This window comes from Mobula birostris, chromosome 4, assembly GCF_030028105.1.
Source record: "Mobula birostris isolate sMobBir1 chromosome 4, sMobBir1.hap1, whole genome shotgun sequence".
Lineage (NCBI taxonomy): Eukaryota > Metazoa > Chordata > Chondrichthyes > Myliobatiformes > Myliobatidae > Mobula > Mobula birostris.
Window position 1 is genome coordinate 142,129,795 of NC_092373.1, and position 26,143 is coordinate 142,155,937.

The following is a 26,143-nucleotide window of genomic DNA, read 5'->3' on the forward strand; positions in this document are numbered from 1 at the left end:
CTCTTCCGGTGACGCCTACACTAAAGAAGTTTAAATCTTCTCTTCGACGGGAGTTCAGTGAAACCATCTCTCACTGCTCCCCATCTGTAATTTCTTCGGCTCAAATCTCTTACTAACTCTTCCTTCAGTTAGTCTTGACGAAGGGTCTCGGCCTGAAACGTCGACTGTACCTCTTCCTAGAGATGCTGCCTGGCCTGCTGCATTCACCAGCAACTTTGATGTGTGTTACCTTATATTCTGTGTGGGTAGCCTCCAAATGATGGCGTGAATATCAATTTCTCCTTCCGGTAAAACAAAAATTCCCTCCTCCTCCTCCCCGCTTCTTTGGTCCCCTCTTTGGCCTCCAACTTCTTCTCACCTTCTCCTGGATCTCCTCCTCCTTCCATTTCTCCTATAGTCCACACTCCTCTCCTATAAGATTCCTTTCTCTCCAGCCCTTTACCTTTCCTACCCACCTGGGTGCACCTATCACTTTCTAGCTATCCTCCTTCCCCTTCCCCCACCTTTTTATTCTGGTGTCTTCTCCCTTCCTTTCCAGTCCGAAGGATCTCAGCCCGAAATATTGACTGTTTGTTCATTTCTACAGATACTGACTTTTTGAGTTCCTCCAGCTTCGAGCATAGATAAGTACATGAAACTATGATGTTGTAGCCATTACTGAAACTTGATTGAGGGAGGGGCAGAAATGGGGATTAATGTACCGGGTAAAAGGGTGGGGGGTGTTGCATTACTTATCAGGGACAATAGCACAGCTGTACTCAGGGAGACATAACTCACTGGGCTGGATGTCGTCTGTTTGGCTTTAGCAAGGCCTCAGTGAAGCCCTGCCTGACATGCTGGTCTTTTTGGTTAGCTCCCATGAATTAGGTACATTTAAAATTGGCTCAGAGGTGGGAAGCAGAGGGTGGTGGTTCAATATTAATTCTCAGAATAGAGGCCAATGACTTGTTGTGTGCTGCAAGTTTAGGCATAGGAACCTGTTATTCTTTATTCGTATAAATGATATAGATGCAGATGCACAAGGCACGCTCAATGAGTTTGCGGATGACAGAAAATTAGGAGGTGTTGCTGATAATTAACTAGGTTACCATAGGTTACAGGGGGAGTTTGATAAATTAGGAGAATGGGTCAAGGAGTGGCAAATGGATATCAATACAGATAACTGTGAGGTGGTCCAGTTTGGAAAGTCTAAACTGCATGAGTCTAGTACTCTGAATGGTAGACACTAGGGAGTGTAATTGAACAGAGGGACCGGATACAAGAGCACAGTTCATCAAAAATAGCATCACAGGGAGGTAGTGTCATGAAAAAGCCATGTAGCACACTGGTCATCATCACTCACTGCACTGAGTTTAGGAGTTGAGACATTTTGTTGCGGTGTATAAGTCATTGGTGAGGCAGTACTTAAAGTACTATGTACAGTTTTGGTCCCCCCCATTATAGGAAAGATGTGGTTAAACTGGAAAGAGTGCAGAAAAGATGTATGAGGATATTGCCAGGAATAGACGGCCTGAGTTATGGGGAGAGGTTGGCCAGACTATGTCTTAACTTCTTGGAACATAAGATAATGACGTGCAAACTTATAGAAATGCTTAGAATTATGACAGGCACTGATAGGAAGAACAGTAACAATCTTCTCCCCAGGGCAGAGGAATCCCAAAGTAGGGTGCATAGATTTATGGTGAGAAAGGAAAGATTTAAAAGAGACTTGTGAAACAACTTCTCCATGCAGAGGGTGGTGAATATATGGAACAAGCTGCCTGAAGAAGTGATTGAGATAGGTGCAATAGTACCAATTGAGAAGCTTAGATAGGTAAATGGAAGGGTAAAACTTCTGTATGGAGGAAATTGGGACTAGTTAGGTGGACTCTCTATACTGTAGCTCTATAACAAACAGAAACAAATTGGATAAATCTGGGGTAGGAATTAGCAGTTAAAAATTAAGCTTCTATGGGAGCAACAAACAATCTGCTGGTGGAGTCCAGGCTGGAAAAGCTGCAACAATGGATAGAAAAGAACTGTCGACAGTTTGGGTCGAAACTCTACATCAGGTGCTGATCAATCCTTTGAGATCCTCCAGTATATTGTCTCTTGATCCGGGTTCCAGTATCTGCAATCTTTTGTGTCTCCATTCTCCTCCAGAAGTTTGTGATTGAAACTGGAGTAAATAGCAAAATGAAAATCAAGGGTTAAAAACAAAATTTCTGTATGAGTAAGGTGCTGAGATTCAGATATTTTGCAATATAATATATGTGCTCATGTTGGCATTACATAAACCAGTAAAATCTATGTGTGCATCTGTAATTTATTGTAGCACATCTTTAAGTCATTTTCTGAACAGCACAGTGTTCATTATCAGAACAGCTGATGCTATCCATGTTCAGAAAGACCTTGTGACAGGAAAAAGATGGTTAAGAACATACAAACTTTGAGTTGTATTTGTTATCATAGTGAATTGCACCACTAAGGTGGTTGGGTAATTCACTTTACCCCCAATGCTTTCTGTAACTGCAAAGCAAAAAAAAAAAAGAATGAACAGCACGCATGTTTGAGACACTCAGGAGATCAGCTAAACTTTCAACAGGGAACACTTTTTCAGAACTGGTGAATGTTGCAGTTAGTAGTTAAAAATGTTCTAACAGTGGTTGGTGGCTGTCCATCTCAAAGGACAATGGGTGATGATGATCATCTTCACAAGCCTGGGCTGAAGGTATGGAGATCCTGAGATGCCCAGTCGTCAAGATCCCCCTCTCGGCCTCAACGGTGTAGTCCAAAGGAAAGCTTATGAAGCAATATGTTTGGCACCAGTTTGGCTGCAGGAGCTGCCGGAAGGATGTTCAATGATATTTTGGAGCGCCGGTCCAGATTTTCTATCTGGATTTACTCCTGTAGTCTTCGTCTCTCCCAAGGCTGCCCACAAGGCAGTAGGACTGTTTACCCACAGCTGGGGAAACTGTTTTAACGGTATTGAATAATAAAAAAAGAAAAAGGAAAAACGGACAGAAACACACACACACACACACACACACGCATACACAAAGAGCAAACAGTGAAAAGCTGGAAAGCTGGAGATAATTTAACAGCTGGTGATATTGGCAACAAGCAATGTGACAATGGAAACCATAATGCAAAAGAAATTAATGTTGATCCATTTTTAAACCCAAACTTGGGACATGTGTACAGTGTGTGGCTAAAGAAAGAATGATCCAAGACAAGACTAAATGTATACCTTAGTCTCCAATATGTCTCGGATCTGATGGACCTGTTGTGAACCCACAAGACAATTTGTTTTTGAACTGTCAATAATATCCAAGTAAAATGTGAAAGGAGTTATGGGGTATTGAAGGGAGTAATTTTACAGAGAGTGGGGTGGCTCTAAACTATTGATTACAGCCATGGCAAACCATCCCTGCTTATCCCTGCTTTACTAAATATATTTAAGAAACAGTTAGATAAGTTTTTACATAGTAAGGGACTTAAGGGTTATGAAGAAAAGGCAGGTAGATGAAGCTGAGTTTACGGACAGATCAGCCATGATCTTATTGAATGGCGGGGCAGGCTCAATGGCCCAGATGGCCTACTCCTGCTCCTATTTCTTATGTTCTCATTATGTTCTTATCCCGCTCTACGTCTCAGCAGCTTTTGACTCAGCTGATCAAATCAAGGGCTAGATGAAACCACCTTTCTTTGGTTCCATTCTTGGATACTGAATTATAGCCAGAACATCATTCAATTCAAATATTCTTTTCTGCCATAGTTTCCATTGACACTTCTGATGAATAGTCATTAACCTGAGGCATTAACTCCAAGTATGTCTCCACAGATGTTACTTAATCTGCAGCATATTTCTGCATTTCTTCTTTGTTTTAATAAGCTATAACCCTAGATTTTCAAGTACCTTACCATAACAGTATCTCATTCCTGGTTCCATGCTACCAAATTCATTTCTTCAAATTTCTGATATCCCTTCTGTAGGATGAATACAGCTACAACAGTACTTCAAATACAATCTAACAAAATCTTGTAAAAGGGCAGCATCACCTCCTGATTTTTCCCTTCAAGAATCTCATACAAAAACCCCTGCATTAGCTTCTCTGCCTCTTTAAGAAGCTCCACATTTTCCATCTGTCAATTAATTTTAAAGGTTTGTGCATTTCCATTCAAGATCTTAGCCCAGGTATTATATTTAACATTAAGAATATACTTCCACTCTTAGTCACTGTCTCCAGCAGTTTAAGATGACTATCTGCACAAAATAGCCAAACATCTGCATGCAGTAAAAATCTGTTGTCTTCCTTCAGTCTCTTGTAATGTTCCTCACAAACTGGTAAGAATTTAATTTATTCTCATTTAAAAAGTTTGATATTATTTTATCAATTCCCAAATCAGGCTATTTTATGTATGTGGAAATCTAGGAAGGTTCCAAAACATATTTAAAATACATTTTACATTCCTTCCTCTCCACATACCTTTTAAAACTGACATCATCCCCCTTCCTTTCCAGTCCTGAAGAAGGGACTTGGCCCAATAGAAAATAATGCTGGAGATACTGTAATAAGAGACACGGAGATATTGTATTGAGAGATGCAGAGATGGCAGAGGAACTAAATGCTTATTTTGCATCAGTCTTCACAGTGGAAGACATCTGCAGTATGCCAGACATTCAAGAGTGTCAGGGAAGCAAAATTTGCGCAGTGAAAATTACAACTAAGAAGGTGCTCAGGAAGCTTAATGGTCTGAAGGTGGATAAATCTCCTGGACCTGATGGAATGTGCTCTCGGGTTCTGAAAGAAGTAGCTGGAGAGATTGCGGAGGCATTAACAATAATCTTTCAAGAATTGAGAGATTCTGGCATTGTACCAGATGACTGGAAAAATGTAAATGTTACTCCGCTATTTAAGAAGGGTGGGAGGCAGCAGAAAGGAAACTATAGACCTGTTAGCCTGACATCGGTGGTTGGGAAGTTGTTGGAATCAATTGTTAGGTATGAGATTACAGAGTACCTGGAGGCACATAACAAGATAGGCCAAAGTCAGGATGGTTTCCTGAAAGGAAAATTCTGCCTGACTAACCTACTATAATTTTTTGAGGAAATTACCAGCAGGGTAGACAAAGGAGATGTAGTAGATGTGGTGTACTTGGAGTTTCAGAAGTCCTTTGACAACATGCCACACATGAGGTTGCTTAGCAAGGTAAGGGCCTATGGAATTACAGGGAAGTTACTAGCATGGGAGAAGCATTGGCTGGTCAGCAGAAAACAGAGTGGGAATAAAGGGATCCTATTCTGGCTGGTTGCTGGTTACCAGTGGAGTTCAAAAGGGGTTGATATTGGGACCGTTGCTTTTTATGATGTATGTCAATGATTTGGACTATGGGATTAATGGATTTGTGACTAAATTTGCCAATGATACAAAGATAGGCAGAGGAGCAGGTAGTATTGAGGAAACAGAGAGCCTGCAGAGAGACTTAGATAGTTTAGGGAAATGGGCAAAGAAGTAGCAAATGAAATACAATGTTGGAAAGGGTATGGTCATGCACTTTGGTGGAAGAAATAATTGGGCAGACTATTATTTAGATGGGGAGAGGATTCAAAATGCCAAAATGCAAAGGGACTTGGGAGTCCTTGTGCAAGATACTCTAAAGGTTAACCTCCAGGTTGAGTCGGTGGTGAAGAAGGCAAATGCAATGTTGGCGTTCATTTCTAGAGGTACAGAATATAAGAGCAAGGATGTGATGTTGAGGCTCTGTAAGGCACTCGTGAGACCACACTTGGAGTATTGTGTGCAGTTTTGGCTTTAGAAAGGATTACTGACATTGGGGACGGTTCAGAGAAGGTTCACAAGAATGATTCCAGGAATGAAAGGGTTACTGTATGAGGAATGTCTGGCAGCTCTTGGGCTGTATTCCCTGGAGTTCAGGAGAATGAGGGGGATCTCATAGAAAAATTCCAAATATTAAAAGGCCTGAACAGATTAGGTATTGTTATTTCCCATGGTAAGGGAGTATAGGACAAGAGGGCATGACTTCAGGATTGAAGGACGTCCATTTAGAGCAGAGATATGGAGAAATTACTTTAGTCAGAGGATGGTAAATCTGTGGAATTTGTTGCCACGAGTGGCTGTGGAGGCCAAGTCATTGGGTGCATTTAAGGCAGCGATAGATAAGTTCTTAATTAGCCAGGGCATCAAAGGGTATGGGGTGAAGGCAGGGGAGTAAGGATGACTGGAAGAATTGAATCAGCCCATGATTGAAAGGTGGAGCAGACTCGATAGGCCAATGGGCCGAATGGCCTACTTCTGCTCCTATATCTTATGTTCTTTTGGAAACATCAACTATTTATTCCTTTCTATAGATGCTGCCTGACTTGCTGAGTTCCTCCAGCATTTTGTGTGTGCTGCTCTGTATTTCCAGCATCTGCAGAATCGCTTGTGTTAAAATAAATTCACAGTTAAAGCTGTCTTGTTGATTTTAGTAATGTTCATTTTTATCTATTCCTTCTTGTCAGATGTCAGACGTAAGTTTTTCACACAGAGAGTAGTGGGTGTGTGGAATGTCCTGTTAGTGACAGTGATAGAGGTGGATACAATAGGGTCTCTTAAGAGACTCTTAGATAGGTACATTGTGCTTAGAGGGCTATGTGGTAGGGAAATTCTAGGCAGTTTCTAGAGTAGGTTTGGCACATGGTCAGCACAACATAGTAGGCTGTAAGGCCTGTAATGTGCTGTAGATTCCTATGTTTCTATGTTTCTTGTTATTATTTGATCCTATATCTATTTATATTTACATCATGATGTCGACTACTTCAACAGACTCTTATAGTACTTTGTTACACATGTTCTGTAATTTCTGTACGTAATTCCATGGAATTCCTCTAGAACTGGTCTTTCACTCCTCAGTACAATAATTACCTCTTAAACTATTCTCTTGCCCTTGGAGAGTTAAAAATGATGATTTCTGCTATGTTGTCAATCTTACCCCAAACTTATCTAATTTTATTCTGTCTGCCTGACTTTTATGTTCCACGGGCAATAACCCTGAAGGTAATAACCCAAATTCTGCCATGTTTTCTCATGATTTTAGAGGAAAGCTCCATCAATATTCTGAACACCATTAAATTCCATATGTACTTTGATCACTGGTCACATGCTTACCATTTGCAGCCTCTTTAATATTAATTTATCGTGACAATAGATAGGGAACATGTTTTTCAAACACTACTTATAAATACGTAACTATCCCCTGACAACAGGATATTTGTTACTTTTCCTAGGCCACCAAACTTCAATTATTGTAGTGCTCCATATGCCCCTCTTCAGAAAGTCTCAGGTGACTCAATTAACTCCTCCATTCCTGGCCAAGGAAGAAATTGGCCCAGTTTCAAACTCTGCAGGGTTCCAGCTTGATTATTTGAATGTTCTTTGTATTTCTGGCTCTTTTCCATTTTCCGATCACCTTCTCCCAGTTGTCCTGTTGCTTACGTTCCTGTCTGGATGCTGCAGATAGAGAATACAAAGGACCACACCTGTAAAAGTCATCTGACAATCCTCGGTCCTTTTGGAAGATTAACCAATGTTACTAAGAAATCTGAACACAGACTTTGAAAAACTTGCACTTTAATTATTTTTAATTTGAAATAAAGAAGTTTGTGCACTACATGTGTCATACGTTTACGAGTTTTCATCAGAAACTTTGAAGATGTTCCCAAGAAAATTAATTACAGGATAATTAGATCCATCTGTATCTAGCTTGTTGAATCAATAAGAAATATACACTAGAATTTCTGCATCATGTAGGGTGTAGTGGGGTAGGTTGGAATATTCTACATTTTATTTCTTCTATTCTAACTTTATCCTCAACTGCACAATCCTAATCACTAGCTCCATTAGTCACAGAACAGGCTAATCCATTCTCACCAAACTGGTCTTAATTGATACACAAACAACAGTGTATAAAACTACACTACCCTTCTCCCATCCAGCATGTTTCCATTCCTCTAGAATTATTTGTGTCGGCGCGTGGCCAAGTGGTTAACGTGTTGGTCTAGTGATATGAAGGTCGCTAGTTTGAGCCTTGGCTCAGGCAGCGTGTTGTGTCCTTGAGCAAGGCACTTAACCACACATTGCTCTCCGATGAGACCGGTGCCAAGCTGTATGGGTCCTAATGCCCTTCCCTTACACAACATCGGTGGCATGGAGAGGGGAGACTTGCAGCATGGGCAACTGCCAGTCTTCCATACAACCTTGCCCAGGAATGCGCCCTGGAAACCTTCCAAGGTGCAAATCCATGGTCTCACGAGACCAACGGATGCCTATATATAAAAGAATTATTTTATCAATTCCAATGAAATAAATTCAAAGATCTTGCTCTCCTTTACAAAAACATACACATACCTTCACCACTGAGGACTTTGCAATCTCATCTAACTTCACGTAATAGGCTGAGCCCAGTTTCATCTCAGTAACAAGCTGCTTTGCATCCAATTCCATCACTGCTCTACACTTAAAAGCAAAATCTTTATCCCTTTTGGCCAAACTCTTGAAATAATCTTTATCTTATGGCTTAAAATGCCTACTTTTTAAGTTTTCTCAAAGCTTGGTCTCAATTTACTTGCTTGGTCATATCTTTAGTGACCTCTGCAAAACCTTCCACTGTTGCTGATCACTGATTACCCTCACATCTGCGAACCAACATCTTTAAATTATTTGTTATATATTATATAAATGTAAGTATTTTTAGGCAGCTGTAATCACATATCGTTTACTTAGGCAAAGTGGTTCCACAGTAATGTCATTGATTAACTCGCAATACTCCAGATGCAACATGACTGGCCTAATTTCCAATTCTGTCACCATGCAATTTATTGTATATTCAGCCACAAGGCCTACAAATATTCAGATGGATGCAGGATCTAGAATAACTATCAGGAGAGCATGAAGAAAAGAGCACCCATTCTCAGAATTAAGTAGATTTGTTTATTTTAAACTAATGTTCAGGCAATACTAATTATACTTTGATTTAACAAGTCTTGGCGGTAAACGTACATTAGGAGGGAGTTAGTGGCACTCAACATTGTTAAGACTGTAATTAACCTGCTACTTATGTCTTTTTTTCACACAGACTAAGTCAGAATCAGGTGCTGATGTTTTATTACCAACAGTTAAATAATCACTTCTTAGATACACAAACGAAACATGGATAGCTTAGTGAGCAGCAAGTAAAACTGCAGCTGGATATTAAGTCCTTTGGAAAAGGTGAAAAAGAGTAAGAAATGATGCTTAAGATAAATCTGCAATAAGAATTCAGGGACAGGAGTGAGTGGAAGAGTCAGGTTTCAGGCAGCGATAGACTGAAGCTTGGCAATTTCAGTGTTCAGAGTCCTGATAAAGGGTCCCGGACCAAAACATCGAATGTTTACTCTTTTCCATAGATACTGCCTGGCCTGCTGAGTTCCTCCTGCATTTTGTAAGTGTTTAGACCATCAGGGTATGATGGGGAAAGGTTTTTATTGAACCCAGAAATGGGGCAAATTGGAATTCATGTTCAACCTGAGTTTCAGACTCCTTTCCAGTGATCAAACAGCACAGGTGTAATGCTTTGTGAACTGTAGATCTCAGGGGCAGGTGTGCACTGGCTTTTATAGTTAAAACAGAGCCGAGTGTTCAGGAGGCCCATCATCGTCGAGTCCGAAGCTCGAGGCGGGATTTCAGGTCATCATTCGTCATCGGCAAGTCCTGAGTGAATACCAAAGGTCAAAGCACAAAGGTTGATTGGAAGTCCAGATCGAAGCCCGAAGTTCAATCGGAAGTAGGACATAGAACATAGAACATAGAATAGTACAGCACAGTACAGGCCCTTCGGCCCACAATGTTGTGCCAACGCTTAAACCCTGCCTCCCATATAAGCCCCCACCTTAAATTCCTCCATATACCTGTCTAGTAGTCTCTTAAACTTCACTAGTGTATCTGCCTCCACCACTGACTCAGGCAGTGCATTCCACAAACCAACCACTCTCTGGTAAAAAACCTTCCTCTAATATCCCCCTTGAACTTCCCACCCCTTACCTTAAAGCCATGTCCTCTTGTATTAAGCAGTGGTGCCCTGGGGAAGAGCTGCTGGCTGTCCACTCTATCTATTCCTTTTAATATCTTGTATACCTCAATTATGTCTCCATTCATGTTCCTTCTCTCCAAAGAGTAAAGCCCTAGCTCTCTTAATCTCTGATCATAATGCATACTCTCTAAACCAGGCAGCATCCTGGTAAATCTCCTCTGGACCCTTTCCAATGCTTCCACATCCTTCCTATAGTGAGGCAACTAGAACTGGACACAGTACTCCAAGTGTGGCCTAACCAAAGTTTTATAGAGCTGCATCATTACCCCGTGACTCTTAAACACCATCCCTTGACTTATGAAACCTAACACTCCATAAGCTTTCTTAACTACCCCTATCTACCTGTGAGGCAACTTTCAGCGATCTGTGGACATGTACCCCCAGATCCCTCTGCTCTTCCACACTTCCAATATCCTGCCATTTATTTTGTACTCTGCCTTGGAGTTTGTCCTTCCAAGGTGTACCACCTCATACTTCTCCTAGTTGAACTCCATCTGCCACTTCTCAGCCCACTTCTGCATCCTATCAATGTCTCTCTGCAATCTTTGACAATCCTCTACGCTATCCACAACACCACCAACCTTTGTGCCGTCTGCAAACTTGCCAACCCACCTTTCTACCCCCACATCCATGTCGTTAATAAAAATCACAAAAAGTAGAGGTCCCAGAACTGATCCTTGTGGGACACCACTAGTCACAATCCTCCAATCTGAATGTACTCCCTCCACCACGACCCTCTGCCTTCTGCATGCAAGCTAATTCTGAATCCATCTGGCCAAACTTCGCTGGATCCCATGCCTTCTGAATTTCTGAACAAGCCTACCATGTGGAACCTTGTCAAATGCCTTACTGAAATCCATGTAGGTCACATCCACTGCACTACCCTCATCTCCAGAAGGCAAGGCCCAATGGCCGGAGCCCAAAGTCTCCGAATCTTGGCAAGTCTTCTGAGGATGTTGAAGGCCCAGTGTCTGCAGATCCATGAGTCTGCTAGAGAATGGAGACTGAAGAAGATGGCTTGTTCTTGAGTTAGAGGACTCTGTGTGTGTATGCATCAGTGGTTGAGCATGTTGGTTGGGAGGAACGGGGCTTGTTTTGCTGTTGTTGCTTTGTCACTTGTTGTGTTCTGTTTTCCTACGTTCTGCATTGTTCTGCTGAGCGTTGTGAGCAAGCTATCTTGGTGCCGGAATGTATGACAACACTTCCCAGCACACCTTGGGTGTGTTTGTTGTTAATGCAAATAATGCATTTCACTGTATGTTTCAATGAACATGCGATAATTCAATCTCAATACAAATCTGAAGTTTCCTTAAAAATTGACTAGCCTTCTGGTTCTCAACATTCTCAATGCTGAGCACAGAAGTATGTGCATTGGAGAAAGTGCAGATCAAATTTTGGATATTTTAAACTTTTATCTCACCTTCCACTCATTATCAACTCAATGCTTACAATTCTTCTTCCATTCCTATTGTGCCTTTTAGTAGAAAGGTAATTTCCACAAATAAATAAGGCCTCATTTATCTGAAAATATCATTCAATTGTATGTGCTCTATATATGGTATAACATAATGCATAAGGCAGTACCCTTATGCTATGATGAAACATACAGATTATTCTGTAAATAAGCACAATGTCCCTGCATATGAACATGTATGTTGTTTTGTGCATCTGCACAGTACGAAAGTTAAGTAGCCTCCTTTTTTAAGCGATTTCTACATTTCCAAGTACATTCAATGCCCCCACCACCACCACTTCTCTATCGACCAATAACAAGATAAGAATGGCAAATAAACCTTTGGACACTACCTCACTTTTTTAATGTACAGTATTTCTGATTTTTGTATGCTTTTAATCTATTCAATATACGTATACTGTAATTGATTTACTTACTTACTTATTTATTTCTTCCTTCTATATTATCTATTGCATTGAACTGTTGCTGCTAAATGAACAAATTTCATGTCACATGCCAGTGATAATAAATCTGATTCTGATTCTGATTCTGAAGAAGTAAGGCCATTGTCAAATGCATGGTGCTAAAGTGAATCTGAAATGCCATTGTTAGTTACAATACCTACAAGGAACAAACTTGACCACAGGAGAAACAGAGTAGTGCATTCTGGACAAATGAGCTTTGTAAACGTTAAAATGGGATTGGTCCAACAAGGTAGCCTAGATCCAACCTGGCTGCATTGGGAACCATGTCAACCATGATAAACCCCTTCAACTCTTGGATAAAGCTAATGAAGATGTGACTCAGGGTAAACAATGTTGCTGAAATTGAAGGCAAGGGTAAAAGTTTGCATGGTCAAACAAAGCCATACAAAGCAGGAGCACAAGGAAACAAATTTACCAATAATGACAGCAATGATACAAGTCCTACTTTAGCTGACACTACACAAGGCAGAAGAGTTTTTATTTGATGATGCAATAAAGAGATCACAGAATCACTTTAATCCAACATCTTCAGTGATCATGGAAAGCTACAAACTTGGAAGCAGAAGCCATAGGTCAGACAAAATCATTGATGACCAATAGGTTGTATTGAAGAATTTGCCTTCACACTGCAGTTTTGAAAGTTTCAGAAAATGAAGCCTTGTGGGACCAGAACGTGTGAGACTTAGCTGATGAACAAATTCAACTTGAGTTATTAAATGCACAACATCTAACATTTGAGTGAGTGTGTGTGTGTGTGTGTGTAAAATCACCAGAGAGATGGAGATGGTTTCTAATATGCTAGATAATTCTGACTGATCTGGATGCATGTTTGTACATTTGGTATATTTGTACATAGAATCCAACACAGATATAATGCACCATTCATAAATTAGGATGTGTCAAATGAGTCCAAAGCAGTTACATCCAAGAAATATGGAGCAGAATAAGAGGGGAACTGTGCATGTGCCAAATCTAAGAAGAACCTGGATGAAAGCAGATGCACCTTCGAGAGCTCTCCATGCTGCTCTGTAGTACTTTCTACATTCCTCATGTCACAATAGATAAAGGACCAACTGGAACATGTTCTGCTATGGCAACAACCAATCCCAGGCTGACTTTCACTGGTAGGTTGATATTCCTATCAAGGTCTTGTATGTTCTTAGGGTAAACAATTATAATAGTCATGCTTTGGGATGTACTGTTGAGTTTTGAGGCTTTTGTGGTGCGTAGATTTACTGAATAAAGATTTATTTCATGTTCTGCCTTTCTATCTCGTGGATCCGCGTTTCATCAGTAGTTATTGGTGAGTGAACCCAACAAACTGACAATGAGGTGCTCTATTATATCAACATGGCAATTTCAGCAGAAGACTTACACGCAGTTCTACAACAGCAGCAAACACAATTTGAGCGGCTCAGCTGAAGTTAACCTCGACCAGCTGGTTATCAACGATGTCGGTGTCAGAGATCAGACAGAACTAACGTGAGTCAGTTGTTGCATCCATTACCAAATCCCATTTCAATGCTGCTTCTGGAGTTACACTAGAATCATGAAGCCTTGGGAATTATCTTTGCTGTGAAGAAACTCCACAAGATGCTTCATGGCAGACTCCTTACGAATCACAAGGTACTGTTGACCATCTCCAGATCTAAGAAAGACATCCTGGTGTATACAGCTAACCATCTACAAAGATAGGCGATGATTTAATTAGTCTATGATTCCGAAATCAAATACACATCAACCTAGGGACTTGTTCAGGTAGATGCCCTCTCCAGACTTATGAATCAGTGAGTTATTGAAAATAAAGACACAGTTGTGGCTGTGATTTCAGTTGATTGTGAAGTGCATTGGGTTGCATCGGATGCTGCTGAAGATCTTCCAGTCACAGTTGACAAGATCAGAGCAGAAATGGCTGCAGATCCTCTTCTTCAGCTTACCTCCAGATACCTCGTCGACAGATGGCCAGTCAAGGTTGAGGAAGGTGTCATATCCTTTTACTGATATCATACATCACTCATAACTGTAGACTCCTGCCTAATGTTTGGAAACCGAATAGTGATTCCACAAACACTTTGACCAAAAGTACTGCAACAATTCCACTGCTGCAGATCTTCAGCTGCTTCGGGATGCCAGAAACACTTGTTTCTGACAATGGCTCTCAATGCAGTTCACAACAGTTTGCTAAATTCTGCCAGAACATCAGAATTATCAACATCCAACATCCACTCATCAGCATATCATCCACAGTCAAACAGCCAAGCAGAGAGGGTTGTAAATACCTTCAAGCATTCGCTTCTGGGATCAAAAGAGGAAGGAAATATTGGCCAAGGTACTCAACCCATTTCTGTTGACATTATGCCACATCCAGGCCTCAAGGGGAGATCTCCAGCTGAAGCACTTTTGGGAGGCAAACTGCAGGGTGTTGGATGCAATACAGCCATGGCATCCAACATCCGATTCAGCAGATGGTCAAGTTGCACAAAGGCAGCCACACAGGCCGTGATTGACAGGTGAAGTCATTCAAGCCCTGAGCTGCAGTATGGACCAGACAGTATCACAATGGGCAAGACCACTAGGTACCAGTTCAGATTGTCAAACAAGTGGAGAAAGTACTCTCTGAAATTATCATAGATGGACATCACTGGCATCACCACATCAACCAGTTGCGGCCATGTGCTCCCAAAGTGAACACAACATATTCATTACATAATACGTGTCCATGCTATCCTGCTCATAAATAATTCACAGTGTCACAGTATGCTACTCTACCTTATTTAGCATCTTCTAGAGAAAACAGCAGTAAATGAATACAATATTTGTAGCAATCCTTCTCCTTACAAAGACTCTAAATATGTTTTTCCATCTCAGCACTTCTTCCTTCATTCGGGATTCATGATTTATTTTCTATTATTCTTTTCAACCTCAGTGCTGAAGAAGGGTCTCAGCCTGAACTGGCAACTGTTTACTTTTCTCATAGAGGCAGCCTGACCTGCTGAGTTCTCCCAGCATTTTGTGTGTGTTGCCTTGGTTGTTTTTCGCATTATGATTTTTTGCCCCTTCAAACTGAATGACTGTGACATGAGAGTGAATAAGATAACATCTGGATCTGCTGAAGGTATAGAAAGAGAGTAATGATATTCTGCAAAAGTGAAGGTATTAAGAGATCTTGCCTTTATGTGATGCAGGGAAAATTTTCCTTCATCATTATGCTAATCCATAAATAATACATGAAAGCTGTTCTTAGGAAAACACCTTGTTCTATTTACAAACAACATCCTTCAAAAATTCCCTTCCTGACAGTTTGCTGTATGAACAGGCAGGCCAGAATGCTACCGGCATCCAGAACCTAGAATGAAGGGTGACCCTTGATGATCGCAGGGGACATTGGTCTCATGTTACCAACCCGAATCGCCACTTGATCCTCCTAAAACTTGGTGAATTGTTTTATGACTTATATTTCACTTCAAACCAAAATACCTCTCCACTTTACTTCAACATCAAGGTATCAGACAGTTCCCCTTTGTTTTGAACAGTAAAGATTTTCTTGTGAACGTAGAAAACAAGGGTGTGCATTTTGACAGAAGATACAATTAAAGGCTCCCATTATGTACTGTACAATAATGTGTATGAGAAAAATTCCTATTACATACAGTAGGTCAACCAATCATCAGCATTTCCACCTGCCATCTGGGAATGTTGACTGGATGCAGGATTGTAAATGGAATTATCAAGGAAGATAAACTTCAATCAGTGGCAGCTCTTGCCATTAGATGAACCAGCTTTTAGTTTGAATTGCATCAAACATGTTCCTGAAAAAATTGATAATATATCATTCTTTTAGATCCGATTGCTATTTTAACCAAATTTGAAGTCTTTGAAGCAGAAAACTTAAGACATTTTATTTCTACTATTTTGATGTACAAAAAGAGGTCTAGAAATTAAGAGGATGTGAAAAGGAATTGTGAAGCAGGATGAATGCTGCCTCATTTCTGGTCCCAATGTTGCAAAGTGCCCATACCCTTATTGTTTACCCATTGCATACACCCCCAACGTGCAATGTCAAGGTACAGGAAAATATACATAGACTGTGATTGGGATAGAAAGAGCCTGGAATAAGAGACCAAATCAGAACTTGGGATTGGAGTGGCAAGAGGATAGGACATTGGAGTGAGGGAATGGGAAAATGAGATTTGGATGTGGGAAGGTGGGGGAAGAGGAGAGTCAACACTGTTGGCGGCTGCTAGGTGGGAGAAGCTCAGGAAAGGCCTGGGGTGGGATTTTCAGCACTGGTCTGGATCCTGCTCCTGAAGTCCTTCTTTCAGTAATACTGCTGCAGAAAAAAATAGCACTGTTTAGTAGTTCTAGGATCGGCCAATTATCAGCATTCCACAGATCAATGTGACCTAACTTCCTGGAATTGTTAAACAGTGAATGTTGCATCATTTTACCCTGAAGTTGTTGAAAATCTGTTTAACTCTTGAAATAAGCAATGTTCAGACTGATAGCACTGGAAAATATTGTGCTATGGAATGGAATTTCTAGATTATAATAATTTAAATCAAAACATCAGTATAAATTTTAGCTTACCAACTCCATCTACTGGAAATTTTGTTCAAGCATTGTTTATACAGCAGTATTCTTGCATGGTGCTTTCATATTTGGAATCACCATTAGATAACTTAGTTATGTAATGAGCAATTAAACAAGCATTTTGCACGATTAGCTATCATACTTTTGAGTTTTTATCAGAACAGCACATGAAAAATGAGACAATCTACAAATGAATAAAAGTGATTCCGTTCAAACAGCTGGCTCTCTACTTGGTCTGTGACCAGCAAAACCTGCTGTTTATTGATTATATTTCAGCATTCAATATTAATTCAATATTAATTTAGCATTAATCAATGAGCTTCAAAACCTGAGCCTTTGTACTTTCCTCATCATCTACATACCATCCAATCCAGGACTATCAGACTTAAAAACAGTTACCTTTCCCAAGCAGTAAGGCTGATCAACACCTCCACCCACTAATCCAGCACTCCACACCCACAGCCACCAATACCTTATTATTTCCTGTCAGCCACTCCTGTGCCTAGTGTCACTTTATGGACATACAATCATTCTATGTACAGTATATAAACTATTTTATGTATTTATATTTATTGTGTTTTTAATTATTATTGTGTCCTTTATCTTACTGTGTTTTTCTTTGGGCTGCATGATCTCCAGAGTAACAATTATTTCATTCCCCTTTACATTTGTGTACTGGAAATGACATTAAACAATCTTGAATCTGAAGTCTTGACTTCCGCGTCGGAAGACCACAGTCATTCTGGGTCAATAATATCATCTCCTCCTTGCAGTAAGTGCACTTCAAGGATGCATGCTTAGCCACCGCCCTCCTCTCTATACACTTATGTCAGTATGGCTGTATATAACTCAGACGCCATATATAAATTCACTAATGACCATGCTGTTGTTGGCAGAATCTCAGATGGTAACAAGGAAACATGGTTGAATGGTATCACAGCAACAAACTCACAACCAACATCAGTAAGACTAACTGATTGTGAACTTCAGGAAGAGGAAGTTGAAAGAACACATAAATCTTCCCTGAGGGATCAGAAGTAGAAAGAGTGAGCAGTTTCAAATTCCAGGGCACCAACATCTCAGGGGATCTATCCTGGACCCAGCACATTAATGCAATCACAAAGAAGGCACTCCAGCAGTTATACTTATTAGGAGTTTGAGGAGATTTGGTATGTCACCTAGACTCTAGCAAATCTCTACAGATGTATCATAGAGCTCATTCTGACTGGTTGCATCACCACCTGGTATGGAGGCTACAATACACAGGATTGAAAGAAGCTTTAGAGGGTTTAGCCTCAATCAGCTCCACCACAAGCATAAACCTCCCCCACCTTTGAGGACATCTTCAAAAAGTGGTGCTTCAAGAAAGAAGCATCCATCATAAAGCACCTTCACCATCTAAGACATGCCTATACACATTTCTACCATCAGGGTTGAGGTATGAGAGCCTGAACACCCACACTCAACGTTTTAGGAACGGCTTCTTCCCTTCTGCCTTGAGACTTCTGAATGGTTTATGAACACTACCCCTTTTGCACTTTTTATTTAATTTTTATTGAAACATATAGCAATTTTGCACTGTTTTGCACTGTACTGCTGCCACAAAACAACAAATATCACGATATATATCAGGGATAGTAAACCTGTTTCTGATTCTGTCATCTGTGAGGAAAGCCAAAACTCCATTCATTTTGTCGTCGTTATGTGCTGTGTCGTTTGACGTGGGCGGTCATAGTCTTTCCATTACCATGATTGTTCTTGGCAAATTTTTCTACAGAAGTGGTTTGCCATTGCTTCTTCTGGGGTAATGTCTTTACAAGACAGGCGACCCCAGCCATTTTCAATACTCTTCAGAGACTGTCTGCATGGCATCAGTGATCCTATAACCAGGACTTGAGATATGCACCAGTTGTTCATATGACTATCCACCACCTGCTCCCAAAGCTTCATGTGACATTGATCAGCAGGGGAGGGGAATGGTGAGAACGTGCTACAACTTGCCCAAGGGTGACCTGTGGGCTAGCGGAGAGAAGGAGTGCCTTACACCTGCTTTGGTAGAGACGTATCTTCACTCTGCCACGGACCAATGAATTCAGCAGGTTAGTAAATCCCTCCTCTAAAACTGCAGTTAAGTGATTTCATCTAACTTCCATTGTCAACTGCATTTGTCTATCTGAACATTCAAAGACTGTTAAAACAACTTTTGTGCTAGGATTATATTTCTGAAATTTTAAAAATATGCAAAAATAATATTCTATTGTTAAAGTGAAATTTCATCTTCTTTACCCTTGAATGAAGAATAAGAACATAATGTTATGCCCTTGAGATATCCCACAGTAATCGCATGCCTGACATGCAAATTGACTTATTATCTTTGGCAAAATTTTAGAGAGAGAACACATCACTAACTCAAATTGTTTTTTCTTCATTTTTCTTAAGGTTTCAGTATTGGCTATTCAAAACTATAATTCTAATCATTGGTATAATTCACAAAATGGATGACAGCATTAATGACAGTGCCAGATATGACTTTACAGTCCTAAAATATTGCTACATACCCTCTTTTGATTTGCACATTGTGTCTAAATGTATTGTACCATGATATCTGATCATTTGTTCTGATATTTCATAAATAAGTATCTAAAACTGGGACAAAAATACGTCCAGTTTCTGCAGATTTTTCTGTTGATGTTGGCAATGAACAAGATAAGTAGTAGAGGGTTAAATTAAAAGACATAAGTGGAATCTGCGCACATGTGTGAGTTAAGCTATTTTTCCTGGAACCATTTCCAAAACTACTTATGCCAGTCCATAAACACACATAGCAGCACTTAGTAGCATGTACAGAGCACAGTACTTAGGATTGTGAAATTGGAGTTCAGTAGAATCATGCCAGAATCAATGCCCAGAACAGGAGGTTTGGGCAGTCTGTTTCATTGACCCATCGCTTTCCAGCGCAGCTTGGAGCAACAGATAGAAAGTCAACCCAATTGTTCACAGTATTTATGAGATTACTGGCAGAAATAAATGACAACAGCTGGGAATATTAAAGACCTTTTGAGGCACAGCCATAAAAGTGCTGATTAGTCAAAGCCAGGCATTCATATCCAGCAACCCATAAGAGTAACCTTGAGCTAATTTACTGTAGATGAATTGTGGAACATTTTGTAAGTGGAACCTGGAAGATTTGGAAGTGGAGGGACAGAGGCTATTAGGTTATGAGAGGCATTGATAGAGTAGACAGACAAGAATTTTTTACTCCAGTGTTCAAATGTGCAATAGTAACGGACATATTTTTAATGTGAGAGGAGAAAGTTCAAAAGGAGGTGATCAGGGCAAGTTTTTTGCACAGAAAGTGATGGGTGCCTGGAATGTCTTGCTAGGGGTAGTGTTGGAGGCAAATACAATAAACACATGAATATTCAAATAATGGGGAGATATGGATATTGTACAGAGAAGGGATTGGTTTAATGAGGTCTTTATTTACTACTTTAATTAGTTTGGCACAACATCATGGGCCAAGCAGCCTGTTCCTGTGCTGTATTTTCATTATTCTATGTTCTAAATCACTTTAAGGATAACCAAACCAAGTTGATTTCAACAGTGGAATATCAATGATCAGAAAGCTGCAGATTCGATTATTTGCCCGATAGCTTGCAACAATATGGTTCATAAGTGACAGTTAAAGACAAATTTAATTATTCACCTGAAGCAAAACAGCAAGCATTCAAAAACATCTCTTTGTGTATGCATGTTCGAAAGTAAAATACCGCAGATGCTGGAAATCAGAAATAATATCAGAAGATACTCTAAACACCCAAGTCCGACAGCATCTGAGGAGACAACCAGAGATAATGTTTCAGATCAATTCCCATCAATAGAACATATGTTTTTTTTATTTTTCTCCTGCTTAAGAAATGCTTCAGATGTTTTGCATTCTCGTCTGAATACTTAATAATAAGTTATTTCAGCAATATCACAAGGTAATACACCAACAATCTGCTATTATATGTAGCATCTGCAATATTTTAACAATAACTGAAATAACAGTTCTTTGTGAAATATCAACTCACTTTGTCTAAGATGGATGATTTCTCAGCTTCACTCCAGATTATAATGCAAGGCTTGAATTTGTGTGTCTATCATAAAAGGTTTAACCAAAGTTGGGAGGTTGACTGAGGTTCTAACTCTATATTGGAGATTCCAGTCCTGGACCCAGGAAGGAAAGGACAAAGGTTACATTGACATAGAACATAGAACATAGCACATTACAGCACAGCACAGGCCCTTCAGTCCACAATGTTGTGCTGACCTTCTAACCTACTCTAAAATCAATCTAACCCTCCCCTCCTACATAACATTCCTTTAACCCGCACTGTCGTGCCAAACTCATTATGTTAGATGGTTTAATTTACCAATTAAATTTATCTATGCGAAAATTTGGTGGGATACTATGAGAGTGGTGTATTGTAGGAGGTGTTGCAGTAGAAATTGTATTCAGTTAGAAATAGTTTTTTAAGGGGCTAAAGAGCTATGGGGGAAGTGATTTGCATAACACAGTGTGCAATGTATCAACAGCTTGATTCCTTAGCCTTCAGCACAGTTAGTACACACATAAATGCAAGTTCAGGAGTTATGTAAGGGACCACAATGAACTGTGGAGAGTTGTGGACACAGCTCAGCACATCATAGAAACCTTCCTCCCCTCTATGGACTCTGTCTGCTCTTCTCACTGCTTTGATAAGCCAGCCAACATAACCAAAGATCCCGTATTCTCCTTCTTCCCCAGCCCACCCATCTGGCAGAAGGTATGGAAGCCAATAGCACACACTACCAGGCTCGAGGACAGCTTCTATCCCGCTGTTATAAAACTATTGAACAGTGCCCTGGCACCATAAAATGGATTCTTGATTTCATTATCTACCTCGTTAAGGCCTTGCACTTTGTCTACCTGCACCGCACTTTATAACTGTAACACTTCATTTTCCATTCTGTTATTTTTTCACTTGTACTACCTCAATGCATTAATTAAAAGACTGCATGGATGGCATGCAAAACAGGTTTTTCACTGTTGAACATGGAACATAGAATGGTACAACTCAGGAACAGACCCTGTGGCCCACAACATTACTCCAAACCAATGTACATGGTACATTTGATACATTTACAATCTTACAGAATGTCGAAATTGTTGGAGTGAACAGTTAGTTTTTGATGTACTATAGACCATAGTCTCTCTTTGGGGGCTTTGTTGTTGCTTGTATGGTGGGCAGTGGGAATGCTGGTATTTTATGCTGGAATAAGTGGAGGGAAGGAGAGGGTTGAGGCTACTTGTGCATGGGAGGGGGAAGGGGGCTTTGGGAATTCTAAAGTTTTTCCGGTCATCCTCTGTTTTCAGGATGTCTGCATAGAGTAAGAATTTCAGGTTGTACGTTGTATGCGTTCTCTGATATTAAATAGATCTATTGAACTTAAATTTATTCATGCTGTAATCCATCACGTGGAATATTCTTAAAGCCAGAATCCCATACAAAATACAACAACCGGAAGCAGGGAAGGATTCTCTCCACTTAATGCATCAGCTTTGCTAACACATCGACAGTGTTTTCTAGAGATAGGTGCCTGGGGCAAGGATTGGCCTGGCTGGAGCCACAACTCAGCTCTCACCAAAGAAGCTGGAATGCTAAGAGATCTAATCCAACAGTGCATGAGGGAAGAATCCACGGCTGTCTTCCATGACAAACTCTCCAGCAACAGCTCAGGAAAGGACCATTTGTTTAGGAAATTCTCAGGAAGGCTTTTCTTCTGCCTTGTTCAAGGTTACACTGTTACACATTAATGCATTTGTGCTTTAATATTCCAGTAGAGATGACAAATGTGCACCTGTCATGTACCAATGTGATTTCACTTCTAGGACTCTATCTTTCAAGTGAAATGTTAAGATTGCTTTATTGGGAAGTTAACAAATTTACAGATGATACAAGTGTAGCGAGCCGTATCTCAAGTAATGATGGGTCAGAGTACAGGAAGGAGATAGACAGCCCAGCAATATGGCATCATGACAACAATTTTTCCCTCGGTGTCAGCAAAATAAGTCATTGACTTCAGGAAGAGGAGCTCAGCACATGAGGAAACCAGCCTCCCCTTCATGGACACGGTCAACACTTCTCACTACCTCAATAAAGCATCCGGCATAATCAATGATCTCATTTACCCTAGACATTCTCTCTTTTCCCCCACCCTCTTCAGGCAAAAGGTACAAAAGCCTGAATATATTATAAGACTATTGAATGTTTCCGTGGTATGATAAGATGGACCCCTGACCTCAGAATCTGCCTCATTGTGACTTTGCACCTTGCTGCCTACCTACATTGCACTTTCTCTGTTATTGTTTCCCTTAATTCTGCACTCAGTTATTGATTCCCGTGTACTACCTCAAAGTACCATTGTAATGAAATGGTCTGTATGCATGGTATGCAAAGCTAATTTTTCACTATACTTTGGGATATGTGACAAAAATAAACCAATTTGCCAAATAACAGCACTTCACAAACTCATTTCAATGACACTATGTGGCTAGTGAGAGATGCTATTATGTGTGAAATGACCGGTTTTGTTTTACAATGGTGTGCATATTTTAGAGGTGCGTCATTGCTTTTGAAGCAACGGGGCAGTGCTCATTTCTAATAGACTGGATTTGGTTAACAAAGTGATTATGAAGCAAGAGAAAGGCCAATTACCCTAATCATCCCAACCTTTTGCAGATGACTGTGCGATTTGCATCATTGTGGACTGAAAGTTGCCCTTCAATCTGGAATGTAAAAAAATGCCAAGATGTCAGTCTGACATTACAGTCTACAGACCCAATAGTAGCCAGTAGCATCCCACAGGCAATATTCCCATAGTCCAAGGAAAATGCAGGCACAGTGCTCTAGTCACAATTCATCCTGTGCAAAGCACGCAGACAATACTTAAAACAAAGAACGGTTATTACTACCAAAAACGAGGACTTACTCAACAGAAACCTTTTGCACAGTGACTGATAAATATGGATAACAAACACATTAAAATTGCAACAACTACATTGGAGGATTCAAATAAAGAGAAAAGAAAAATCTTTGGCTTCAGAGGGACAGTTTAACGTACAATGAAGTAAGCTGTTTCATTTAGCCTCCAGACTTTTGAGAATGTGATTTCTGCTGATTCTTAATGTTAGAGTGCTCTCTAGTGGCTAGGAAAATACACCAGCAATATTTTCCTTCACTGCTACTTCAAATATTGCTGTAACTGGCTGTAATCAAGCATTTGGTCACTTAATGTCAAGATGATTTAACCATTCTGAGACAGAAATAAAAGTAGATTGTTTTTTAACTAGTCCCACCACCTTATCCACATTAATTTTATAATGTAATTCATAAATTTTGTAATAGTAAACTTTAAAAATACTTAATAAAGTGCAACTTACCGTTATATCCAGTGAAGGTTTCAGTTTGTTGGAAGGAACAGCAATTTTACTTACATTTGTAAGGGGCTTTGCATTTCTATTAAGATTGTTCTGATCCATCGTTACAACTTCAGACCAGCAAATCTGAAGGAAAAATATCTTTTGATATGTTATTCCAAATGTATTGAATAGTATGACTGCAGCAAATTGAGAGATCCTGTACAATAGTCAGGAATACTTACTTTTATCAACCTCACTAGGTTACCGTGAGATTATTGCAGTAATTAGTGCTTCTGCCTTACATCTCCAGGTAGTGGGATTTGGGCCTGACTTGGCTGATGTCTATGTGGAGTTTACATATTCTCCCTGTGACTGCGTGGGCTTCGGCTGGGTGCTCTAATTTCTTCAAATACACCAAAAGTCGGGGTTCAAGTTCATATCTCCCTGAAAGTGGCTACACAGGTTGACAGAGTGGTTAGAAGGCATATGGCATAATTGTCTTTATTAGTCGATACATTCAGTTCAAAAGTCAGGAAGTTATGCTGCAGCTTTATAAAACCCTAGTTAGGCCACATCTGGAGTACTGCATACTGTTCTGGTCACCCTATTATAAGAAGGATGTCAAGGCTTTGGAGAGGGTGCAGAAGAGGTTTGCCAGGATGCTGCCTGGATTAGAAGGTATGTGCTTTAACGAGAAGTTGGACAAACTTGAGTTGTTTCCTCTGGAGTGGCAGCCGTGGAGTGGAGGTCTGATTGAGGTTTATAAGATTATGAGAGGCACAGATGGAGTGGATACCCAGTTTCTTTATCCCAGTATTGAAATGTCTAGTACCAGAGGGCATGCATTTAAGATGAGAGAGGGTAATTTCAAAGGTGATGTGAGGAGTAAGTTTTTTACACAAGAGTGGTGGGTACCTGGGGTGGTGGCAGAGGCAGATGCATTGGACACTTTTAAGAGATGTTTAGATAAGCACATGAATGTGAGGAAAGTGAAAGGATAGGGACATCGTGTAGACAGAGGGGATTGGTTTAGCTTGCCACTTTATTACTAATTTAACTGGTTCGGCACAACACGGTGGGCCAGGGTGTCTGTTCCTGTGGTGTACTGTTCTACATTCTATGCTCTGCAGCAGTTCTGGAACAGGCAAAAGCAAACAGGGCAGCACAGTAGCATAATGGTTAACATGACATTTTACCCGGGTCAGTTTCTGCCACTGCCTGTAGGGAGTTTGTATGTTGTCGCCGTGACCACCTGGGTTTCCTCCGGGTGGACCAATTCCCTCTCACAGTCCAAGGACCTACTGGTTGGTAGGTTATTGGTCATTTTAAATTGTCCCATGATTAGGGTAGGATTAAATTGGGAGATTGCTGTCCAGTGTGGCTCGAAGGGTGGGAGGGCCTACTCCGTGCTATATCTCAATAAATAAATAAAAAACAGAGAGGGGAGGGTTCTGATGGGATTTCTCTGCTGGAAAATGGCAGAGATCTGATGACCTGAATAACCCCCTCTTGCATCATGCACTATAAAGAGTTAGGTATGAACTTAATGCACAGACTCACTGATAAAAATTCCAAACGTGATTGTTTGGCTGAAATTTGCATGGTCCATGCAGACTTACCTAGAATTTACTCTTATTTGTATTTGCAGTTAAATTTACCTCACTGTGCTTGCTGAGAGTGCATTAGAAAGACAAGAAGTTTACAAAAATGGTCAAAATTAGTCTCTTTGTGGAGAGTAACCAAGTCACTCTTTCACAGATATTTTAGAAGAGCAAGAACTAAACAAAAAGAACAGAAGAGGGTGGAACTCCAAAGCAGATTCTTTCTTCCAGTCAGCATTAGTGCTTCTGATATATCTCTATTTGTGGAGAACAAGGATCAGACAGGATTTGTCCCGAGTAGGTTCTCTTTTTCCAATGTCAGATGCCTCCTTAATACTATGTATGCTGATCATGGGAAAGCGAATGGGGCAGCAATTTTATCCCTCGATGCACAGAAGGCTTTTGACCAGATTGAGTGGCCTTACATGTTTGAGTCACTGTACAGGTTTGGGTTCGGTGA